Raw genomic sequence first — 12,375 nt, forward strand, 5'->3', positions numbered from 1 at the left:
TCATTAAAATCAATATATGTTTGCTCACAGCAGATTCTATGAGTTTATGGCGGAAGAAATGTTGTGCACCCAGTTAATACCTAAAATAAACACCATAAAATACCGCTTATAATAAAAGTTCGCAGTTTTCGAAAAATATGCGATGAATGATCTTACAATTATGTTAATAGTTCACGGTATTTTTTTGGGGTAACGGTGGAAATAGTTGATAAGCATCTCTGCCATTTGTAGTGAAACTCAGAATCGACGCTTCGGTTTACCCTGCTCCGTCTGATAATTGCATCCAGCCTTTCAGAAGAAAATATTTTTATATTTTTCAAATTTGCTTTTCTTCAAGAAGGTAATGTGTTTGGAAGGCTCCTAAGAGAGAAGGTAATGTGTTTGGAAGGCTCCTAAGAGAGGATGGTATAAGCTCAATTTAGATGGAGGATCTAGGAGGAATCCTAGTAAGGTTACTATAGGATGCAGCATTCATAAAGATGAAGGGATAGAGATTGCATGTATAGAGAAAGCAATTGGAGAAGGTACCGGGCTAAATTTCTACTTTATTAGAGGGTTTGGATCTTTGTAAGCAATTGAGACTAAGAAACTAGAAATAAAAGGTGACTCATCCATAACAGTCAATGCCCTTGGGAAAGGCTCCCTCACTAATTGGAGATTACATGCCCAATTATCCAAAGCCTTGGTGCTCTGCAATTATTTTGACAAACTTTTAATCAACCATATATATTTTTAAGGGAATAAGAGGGCATATGAGTTAGCTAATCAGGGAATCGATCTTTCAATAAGCTAAGGTAGATAATATGTATATATTAATGAAGATAGGACATCATTAAAGGGATAAATATGATGACGAATATGCTATTAATGTGAGTGAGATCTTGCTAAAAAGGAAATTATGTTAGTAATGATGTTTGGATACATTAGAAGTAGAGGATGAAGACATCTCAGAGGAAAAATAACCCCAATCCCTTCTTTTACACCAAGCGATTGAATTTTTATGTGGGATATGTACTTTGATTTCAATTTTTAAATTTAAAAAATGCTTTTTAGGTTCATCTATATTTTTGGTATCTCTTCTTTGTTTTGTTAATGATAGTTCTTAGTCATCTTATCTCCTTTTAAGCTATATGGTTTTAAAAATGACAATTTCTAGATTTGTGGTTTTATTATATTACAAACTAACAGATTAACAAAGTAGACAAAGAGTAACCTGATTTATTTAATTGAGATTTTGAAATGGTTGGGTCTCTGTTAGGCGGGAATCTGGAAGGAGGAAACTTAGTGGTAGGGACTAATCTTGGGGGACAGGGAATCGAAAAGTGGGGATTTTGACAGCTTCTATAGGGTCTGATGGAACATTGGAAGAAAAGGACAAACTTATGGGTTCTTGCTCCACAAGATGTGGGGACAAGAACACTTTTTTTTCATTCCCCTGCTTGCCTATCACGTGCTCAAAATGGACCCAGTGTAGGAAAAGAATTTTTAAGAGAACGTGGATGAGAATGCAAATATTTGTAGGATGGAGGGCCAAATGAAGGAGAAATTGCTAGATGATCAAAGGAAATGGTCTTCTTTGTTTGGGAGAAGCCCTAGAGGAAAATCATCTTTTCCTCTGGTTAAATCAAAATCCTACTGGGAGAAAGGTGAGTTTCAAATCTTTATTCCAGATTCGATTGTTGATTTCTCTGTCTCGACTATGGATTTTACTCTAGTTGAAAAATTTTGGGGGGCTAGGCCTGATATTGATGATTTAAGAAATATGATCAAAAGAAATGGGTTATCAGTGGTCAAGTTGACATAAAACCTATGATGAATGGTTTATTTTCCTTTGTTTTTACATGTAAAGAAGATCTGAACATGGTGCTTTGTGGTGGACCTTGGTCGTTTGGTAATAGTACTCTTACGATTAAAAAATGGGAGCCAAATATGGATATATCTGATGCCTTCTTCCTTACTACACCAGTATGGTAAGACTTCCTAGTCTACCTTTGGAGTTCTGGCATGAAGATATTTTCAAAGGAATAGCTGGTTCTTTTGGTGAACTTGTTGCTATTAACAACATCACGACTTCAAAATCAAAACTTTAGTCTGCTAGAATCTATGTGAAAGTTGCTCATTTGAAGAACCTTCCCGAGAAGGTGGAATTGAATTCAAAACTTGGTAAAAGGATGCAAGAGATAATCTTTGAAGATTTTCCAAATGCTTATTTTGTTTGTAAAAAACATGGTCAATGGGCAAAAAATTGCCCTTTCAAAAGTAAAAATCAACCTAAGTTGGCTAATATTGATGCAAGAGCATCCTAGGTTGCCTTGTAATCCTGCACTTTTGTTCATTCTGCTAGTCACTACCAAGCTCCAGTTATTGCCGAGTGTCAGTTTTTTGTGGTTGTCAAATTCTTAGTTCTACTAAGTGATCCTTTGGTTGCCGAGTGCTTCCTTTGGATGCCAAGTATTCCTTTGGTTGTCAAGTGGTCTTTTGGTTGTTAAGTTCTCTGTGATTATCGAGCATTCACTAGTACATTTTGGCAAATATGTGACTATGTGAATAAAAGTGTTAGTCACACCACTGAATTTTTTTATCATATGACTAAAATTGATCACATTCTACTATTTCTTTTTAATTTACAACTATAGGTAACTAAATTAGTCATAAGGTAAAATCACAAGATTAAACAAGTAAAAGTGACTAAGTAAACTACCAAATATGACTAAATAGATTACTAAAAAAAAGTCACTAATAATAATTCACATCAACAAAAAAAACTACATAAACTACTAAATAAATGACTAAATAGTTAGTCACCAATAATCAATCACTTAAAAAAATAGATGAATAAAATATTATTACTCATTATAATAACATTTGATAAAATAATCCTAGACTAATATATAAATTAGAATTTCCATTGCACAAGAAATGCTTGTTCTCTAATAGGATTATTGTACGAGAAATCCATCTACACTTATCTCATGGCATACATCTAAGATTCAAGTGATTTTGAAATCAAATATTGATAAACAACATTTAGACATCTCTCTCTCTATCTATAATTTTTATAGAACTCATCTGAGTTATGTAGATGTAGGACCAAAACTAATAGTTTTACTTTCAAATAATGGATCAACATATGAAAAGTTTGGAATTTGTTTTTTGATGTGGATAGTGTTTTTACCATAAACTTTGTGCACTAACCCAAAAAATTGATTTATATAGTTTGGAGAAATGTAATATCTCTAAAATTGTAGTTGCATATGCTTCTAATCGTCATTTGTCTTAATATATTCTACTTATAAATTAAAAAGAGCTACTAGTACTCAAAAGAGTCAAGGTGTTTTGTTAGAGACATAAAAGCCAACTATTACCTTCTGGTTGCCATTTAATCATTCTTTAATATATTTATAAATTTTACCTCTAATTTTCTCAACTCACCATGCACTATTTTGAATGTCCATTATCCTAGAAAAACTATAAACCCTTTGTCTAAGTTGATTCACCAAATCCATAAATCATTTTATTTTCCAAATCTAAAAAAATTAGTCACTCATTACTAATTATCAATAATTAGTTTTATACATACATATATATACATACATACATACATATATATACATACATACATACATATATATATATATATATATATATATATATGTGTGTGTGTGTGTGTGTGTGTGTGTGTGTGTGTATGTATATATATGTATGTATATATACATACATATATATATATATATATATATGTATGTATATATATATATATATATATATATATATATATATATATATATATATATATATATATATATATATGTATGTATATATATATATATATATATATATATGTATGTATATATATATGTATATATGTGTGTGTGTGTGTGTGTGTGTGTGTGTGTGTGTATGTATATATATATATATATATGTATATATATATATATGTATATATGTATGTATGTATGTATGTATGTATGTATGTATGTATGTATGTATGTGTGTGTGTGTGTGTGTGTGTGTGATCAATTTTAATTATTTAAACATCTACATCTAAATAAAGAATATACTAAAAGAATAAATGTACAAATTCAATCCATTGAATAAAAATTCTTCGATATCATAAAAACATAAATGAGTAGTAAAACTAAAATTATAATTATAATTTAAAATTCTAAATGAATAAATAAAAGACAACAAATTATCTTTGCAACAATTTGATCAAAAAAGAAAATTGAAAAAATAGACCATATTGTGTAAAGACCCATTTTCATTTCTCCCGTTATTTCATTCTTAAATTTTTTTATCCACTCTTGCGCCATTATCATTGCAATTCTTCACCTGATTTTTAATCAATTTGTGGGAAAATTTGGTCTGGTAGGGATGTTTTAGATCCTTTGCATAGTGCATGCAAAGGCATCATAAATTCCAATAACATAAGCACCCAAGAAAGCACAAGCAAAGGCACTAACAATAGTGAATCAAGAGCCTTAGAATAGATCTTGCATACTCCTATTTTGCATTTGGGGGAGATTTAAAGCTCTGATATATGTTTGGTGGTCTGCAAACATGGTAAGCTATGACTTACATTTCCTCTCATTTTTTTCTTTAATTATTTTATTACATGCAGAAATGAGTTGCTTACGAAATTTTGTGTGTTCTTTTTTTTTTTAATTTCATGGAAAATAAAGGAATAACTGCTAGATTTTAAATCAAATGTAGTCCAAAACATTTTTTATATTTTTCTTTTTAAAATTGAAGTAGGGATCTGGGAAACTTGGGAATTATGCCACTGACTAGATGAAACAATCAACAATCTAATTCATATTAGATTGCCAACTAAGTTGGGTGGTGATTTTTTTGTGTTTGATCATGATTTCTAAAAGAGTTTTGCTACCATGGAAACACTATTTTAGAGATTCTAGTTTCTCATGAAAAACTGAAAGGCTTAATAAAAAGGGTATTGCTATATATTCTAGACTCACTCCTAAATTTTCAATCTCATTATGAGCATCCATATTTTGTGAATTCTATAAAATATGTTTAATTCATGCCAATAGTAGCACATATTTGACCATCATTATTCTTGACCAAATAGCCTTTTCATTAATCATTGTTAGTTGTCTAGATGATGAACCACATAAGTCTTTTGTGAACATCAATGAGAAAATAAGGTTTTCACTCCATTTTAGTTTTTTATGTAGAATCTACTCAGTATTTAATTCATATGCACAATATGCAAAATTGTGTTTTTCATATCACATGATGCATAACCTTAATTGGTAACTTATTCCAGTTTGAATGATTCCTATAGGCTCTAGATGGATGTTTTATTTGGTTATGTCAGTTCAGACAACAATCAACACGAGCATGTCCATTGGGAGCATTCTTCTTGGTGCCAAGTGTCTACAGGTAAACAATCCCTCCCAATGATTTTTAAGTTTAGAAACTCTGAGAAGGACAAGAAGCACCTGAAAATTAATTCAATAGGATGATGATCAGATATTATGTGAGAAAGCAATCACAAAAATTTCTTGATCAATAAGAGGAATAAGAAAATGCCCTTTGTTCACAAGTAGTTTGTTTAGTATAGAATCATGTCTACTCTCAATGTACCCAATTTACACCAAGTGTACCAAATCCCCCAAATTATTTTTATGCCTCAATGGGTTCTAATCCATTCGTAAATAGTATTTTACCATATTCCCCTTAACCTTTCTCATGCTTAGTAAGAACATGAAAAGCTTCAGGCCAAATTTAATCAAGACACTATTCCATGGAATATGCATAATCCTTTACTTGATGTACCTGAAAAGGTAATTATTTTCTCCATAACCACAGTATAATCTTCCTTCATATTATATGCTTCTAGTCTACTAACCTTCCAATTGATGATTGTTCCTTTTAACTTATGGATGATGGGAGTTTGAATGTCATCTTAGGGTTTGAAAAACTATGCAAATAGCTAGTTATATTCCACTATTTAACCTTTAACCATGCTTACATTCTAGTTGGGGTCTCTTTAGATTCTCTTTTTAGGGTCTAAATCATGGCTTTCACCCATTGCCTAAACATAGTTGTTATCTTCCATAGCATCATTGCAAATCATGTGTTTAAGACCACTATTGTCATCTTTTGGACTAGTCATCATAACCATTTATTCTATCTTTTGTCTTTTAGCACACTAACCAAAGGTGTAGTGACCACTTTTTCAATGTTACCACCTGCTAAGTCAAAAATTTAATTCCTCTTTCAAGATCAAATAGGGTTAATAAGGCATCTGAGTGTAGCAATTGTAATATTTTCAAAATATTGAATTTGATCAGTTAGCACTATCTCAAGCCAACTAAAATTATCTATAGATTCATTTATTTAGCACACAACTTAGAGGTAGCTAATTTAAGTGAAGGTGAGGATTAGGCTAACCACATATTCATTTGAAACATTCTAAACATATTTAAGGCACACAAATTCTAGATATTGAAGATTAAATTGGGTATCTTTAACCTAATTAGACATTTGTTATGGTTTTTCTTTTAATCTAAGTTGCAAATATATATATATATATATATATATATATATATATATATATATATATATATATATATATATATATATATATATATATATATATATATATATATATATATATATATATATATATATATATATATATAAAGAAGAGTGATACTCATAAATATATATTTTCCATTAAAATTATAAATAAAATACCTCATACATTTTATTCATAATTTGCGAAAATAAAAATACTCAAGTCTTAAAATGTCATTGCACAATGAACATTTAAATTACAATTGGCATTTAGTATTCAAATTTTTTTCATCAAAAGTATTATATACAAAATTGGATACTTCATATTTTTATTTTAAATAACTTTGGACATCATAAATATTGGGACCCTTTGCCAAATTCATCTAGGCTCAAATCCATAATCATTATTATACCTAGTGTATTTGATTGGATCTTAGTTTGAGGGAAGGATGGAAAGATTTATTCGATAATCATAATGAAGGAATCAAGGGTTTGTGATTTTCCCAAGAAAAGTAAAATTCATTGAATATAGTTTGAAGGTACCATCACTATTTTTTGGAAAATCTAAAATTTCTTTAATGGAGATTTGTGTTAGAGATGTAATGCACTATGGCAACACAATGTCAGAGTTTTAGCTACATCTGTGTGCAGATCTGCCATATCTAACTGAAAGAAAATGTAGGAGTAAATAGAAACCTTGGAAACAACTTGAAGTTTTCTAGTCTTTGTATTTCCTAATTTGTGGTTAAATGGATGTCTAGTTAGAGTGCATATTGCAGATTGATGATGGAAAAACTAAGAGTAAACAATGGCAGGGAATGTACAACAATGGGTAATGGCTACAAAATAGAGTTGTTTTGGTTGCATGCAAATTTTTCAAAAAGATGAAAGTCCCATTGACAATGCCTATAGACCATTGTAGACAAGTTACATGACTTAGAAATGTGAAACAATCCACATTTGTTACATTCTTGCAACTAAGTTATAAGATAGAGTGGTCCTTTGGTCTTAAGATAATCACAGTTTCTTACCATTAAAACAAGAACCTTAATAATATTTACAATTTTTTTATTTATTTAAACCTAATAGAATTAATTGACTGTTACTCAGTAAATATGTAAAGGTTTAATATAGATATTTGCTTGGTATATTCTGACACAAATTTTATGATAATTGAAAAGTAATGCATATTTTATCTCATGTGTGTGCACATATTTTTGTATTTATGCTTAGGCATTGCCCTCGGGTACTTCTTGGGTGCCTGGATTTGTAGTGGGTCAATCATAGAAGGAACAACAGAGAGCTCAAGTACTTAGGATAAATCCAAGAAGATCCTAGTAGAGCCAGTACCCAAACCATATGAGTAACAGTTTCCAAGCCTTAATAGCAAAACATGATAACCTAGCTTTTAGTTGAGAGTCACCGCTTCCCCATTCTTATTTTTGTAATGATTGAGGATTACAAGACAACCTACAAAAGAATTAACAAGGTCAGTTCACACTAGGAATTCATGAAATGTTTGGAAATGAGAACCTAGGCTATGGATGCAAACTAAGATCTCAAATTCTCATGTCAATTTATTGGAACATGAATAGCTTCAGACCTAGTTGGAAAGCTGAACACTTTGATATGTTATTTGGTATTGTAATTTACTATGATTGTGGCTAGTTTTTTGTACTGATATTCTTTGGTTTTATGTAAGTTGACAAATAAGAATACCTTTTAGAAGGAGAAAATAGTCTTCTGGTCTATTGCCAAAGTCATACTATTGATTGTTGTAGTGTAGGTGGATGTTCATCATGGTATTTTAGGAGAAAAGTGTAAAAGATGAACTATTTCCTAACAGACACTCTCAAGCACCACATTTCCTCCCTTGGAATCACTACTTTAACCACAAGATTAAGATACCTTAACTAGTGGGAAAGGATTCTCAAAATTTTCCTCCCCTATCATAGACCTTTTTCCTAAAAGACACTCTCAAGCCCCATAATTCCTCCCTTAGAATTGTTATTCTACCCACAGGATTACATTACTTAACTAGTGGGAAAGTGTTCTCAAAATTTGCCTCCCTTTCCATAGAACACTTTCCTAAAAGTCACTCTCAAGGCCCATAATTCCTCCATTGGTATTGCTACTCTACCTACAACATTCCTTAATTAGCAAAGAATGGTTTTTGTTCCCATCCATCTCTATTGTTTATTTGTGTATATATATACAAAAAAATAGAGAAACATGCATAATTGCAAAACTTAGTCATTTCATAATATGAATAGATGTTGCTTGATCCTTTTTCAATTACAAATGTCAAAGATAAACATTAAATACCAGCTCATTAATTTATGTTCATGATTGCAAAGAAAATCATACATTGAATCACTAAATTGTAAAATGAAATTTCAAAACATACAATAGTTCATCAAATAATAATGTTTGAAACATAATGATAAATGAAATGTTTTTAATATTTTATCAATTAATCGTAGTACCAAATGCCTTTCAAGGGTCAAATAGGTCACCAAACAATGAGGGATCAATTGCTTCATCCCTACTGCAACTATATCTAGATCCTCATCATTAGAAAAAACAATCTCTACGACCTTTTAAAACTTGCAAAATGGGCACAACAAAATGAGAGATTAAATGAGTGAAATGTTTTTTTATTGGGCTCCTTTAGGATTATATAAATTTTTTAATTAATTTTTATTTTATTTTAAGTTGTTTTATTTCATTTTTTGGACCCTGCTACTATGGGTCCTCTTGGGTTCATAGTGGTGTCACCTGAGTTTGTGCCAAGAAGGACTTGGATGGACCCATAGTCCAAAATCCAAACTCACAGCAAACTCAGATGTAAATTCAAACTCACACGAACTCAAACCCATACTCAAGCTCTAGGACGTGAATTCGATAATGCATGACTTTTTCCTCATAGAATTTTTGAAGACACAAAGAAACAAACATAAAAGAATTCTAACAATGTTGTTCACAACTCATACCTAAAAATGAGTCTTGTTTGGCTACTTCATCTAATTAAAAAAAAAGAGTAAATTGAACTAATGAACACCAACATTCATTTGATGATTGGCATCATTGAACAACATGAATATACTCTACAAACAATAATATGTTCCTTTAATTTAAGAATGTAGGAATATTATTTTTTGAAACCCTGTAGAAGAAGCTGAATTAGCTTTGTATCCCAAACAATGGGTAAGCAAACAAAAAGGCTCGAGTGATATGTCTATGAGGGGTGTACACCCTCTTTAAAATTTGTTCTACCAAATATAATTGTATGGTGTCTAGTATGTGTGCTACTTATAATCCGCCAAAAGCCCAAAGCTATGGTGGATATCTCTTATGTTGGTCATGCTCTCGAACTTCTTGCTTATGTCATGTAGGTCCTATTGAAGGGAGTTTGAAACAATGGTACCAAGTTCAATCTGGTTGCTTTTCATATAAAAAGTACACCAAACCAAATCTTCTAGTATTTCTATTATGATGTATTCCTCCTTAATGCTTAATTTTTTTCCAATAGGAATTCATTCTTTATGTTCACTCTCTTTTAATATAAATCTTTATTTTTTCCAAAGAAATGCTAGATCTACTTTTTTCTATAATTTTGGCTCTATTTTCTACATGTCTTCACAAATTATTGCTTCAAAACTTTTTTGAAGAAAAGACAAGCTCATGGTGTGAATGTGATGTGCATGTAGTTGATGTACTCAGATTTGGATCCTGATGACAATCTTAACTTGTACCATTTCATAATCATGATGGTTGTGGTTATGATTTTGTTGTCTCAGTTACCTTCATTCCATTCTCTGAGATCTATGAACTCTGTATCCCTATTTCTAATTTTGGGATACATCTTTTTCATTGTGATTGAATGTATCATTACAGGTACAATTTTACTCTCTCAGATTCTTTTTTTTATGAATTTTGTTGAACGCCAAATTGATCTATAAATATCTCAAAAAAAATTGATATTGCATCCCTCTTGAGCTAGGGGTATAGCTCTTGCATTATAATTGGACAAATTAGTTCAGATACAATATAATTTTCAAGTTAGTATTCCTAATTCTATAAGTTTCATTTAACATAGTTTTGGTCAATCAAAAGCAAGAAAAGAAAAACTACATTAAAATAAAAACATATACTATTTTGAACAGGCTATTCAAGTCAAAGACAATCAAAATATTATTCTATTATTGGGTCCAAAATTATCCATATATTCAGTGGATTCAAAGCTATGTCCATTATGGGGACTATTTTTGGCAATGGTATTCTCCCTGAAATACAGTTAAGCCCTAAATTTTATTCTCTTTATCATTTAATTTACGATTAAATGCCACCTACATTGCTTTCATAATTTGATATCTAAAGAGGTTGTTATTGTGATGTAATAAGATGACTTAAATGTCCATTGGTCTAAAGTGGCATATAGGTACTATCAATTATATTTGCCTATTTATGATTGTTTGTGTGGATGTTTTGGCTTTCGTCAGATTGTCTTGATTGAAGATTTCATTTAGTAGGTTATGACACTGTCGTCCCTAAATTTATGTTTTTATCATGTAATTTCTTACTACATGCCACCTTATTTGCTTTCATAATTGGATATCTAAAGAAGCTACTATTGAGATGTGATGAGACTTAAATGCTTATTGGGATAAAGTGGGCATGTAGGTCCTATAAAATATATCACTTGTTTATTATTACTTTTATGGGTAGTTTGGCTTTATAAGATTGTCTTGATTGAAGATTTTATTTAATAGATTATGGCACTAGTAGTTTTGTTCCTAGAGAAAGTGTATTTTGTTCCCTATATTATACAGGCAACACTTGCCCCTCTAGTTACAAGGAAGATGTTTAAAGGGCTATGCATGTGCTATGGAGTAATAATGACATCATATTACAACATTGCAGTATCAAGCTACTAGGCATTTGGCAATAATGTTTGTGATAACATATTGGAAAAAATAATGCTAGATGATGAGGGTATAGATGTGGTACCTATTTGGTTTCTTGTTATTGCTATGATTTTTATACTCTTACATATTTTCACCATAGCACTAGTAAGTTGATGTATCCCTATTGCTTTAACTTGACTCTGTTTAATCTTGACAATCCTCCACTAATTGTTGATGGAAAATAAGGTGTAGTGTTAAGTGGATTATGAAATCTTAGAGAAGAAATCAATAGATGTGAGCATTGGCATCTTCTCATCGTGAAACCTACTTCCTAGGCTATTTCTGGGATCTATGTACATCATAATATGTGCATTTGTTGCATCCATGCTACCTTTCTTTGGAGACATCAATGCATTGGTGGGGGCTATGGGGTTTATTCCATTGGATTTCATCCTTCCAATGCTTCTTTATACTATAAGTTTCAGGCTAGATCATGCTTCTATTATTTTCTCAGTCAACAGCTTAATCATGACCATTTTCATAGGTGTAGGAATCATGGGTACTATTTCCTCAGTTTGCCAAATAGTTGTCCATGCAAAACTATTCAAGTTGTTTAGCACTACCATGATTGACAAATTTTTCTCTTTTCTATGATTGAAGTTATAAGAAATTGTGTAATAGTGATAAGCCCCCTCTATTCTTGATGGAAAATAAGGTTTACTATCATGTGATCTATGAAATCTTAGAAAATAAATCAGCAGATGTGATGATGGGTGCAATTTCACCACAATACCTACTTCTAAGGTTAGTTTAGGGATCTTGGTAGATAATAATATGTACATTTTTTGCAACCACACTACCATTCTTTGGAGATACTAATACATTGGTGTTGGTTATTGGGTTTATTCCATTGATTCCATCCTTC

At 31.0% G+C, this 12,375-nt stretch overlaps 1 pseudogene; it reads left to right on the plus strand.

The window, feature by feature from the left end:
- Positions 1-142: 142 nt before the first annotated feature.
- On the plus strand, positions 143-12,104 carry LOC149551888 (putative GABA transporter 2; annotated as a pseudogene).
- Positions 12,105-12,375: the final 271 nt, after the last annotated feature.

The sequence above is a fragment of the Cupressus sempervirens genome, chromosome 6 (genome assembly GCF_028749045.1).
Source record: "Cupressus sempervirens isolate cs-2001-9-10 chromosome 6, ASM2874904v1, whole genome shotgun sequence".
Classification (NCBI taxonomy): Eukaryota; Viridiplantae; Streptophyta; class Pinopsida; order Cupressales; family Cupressaceae; genus Cupressus; species Cupressus sempervirens.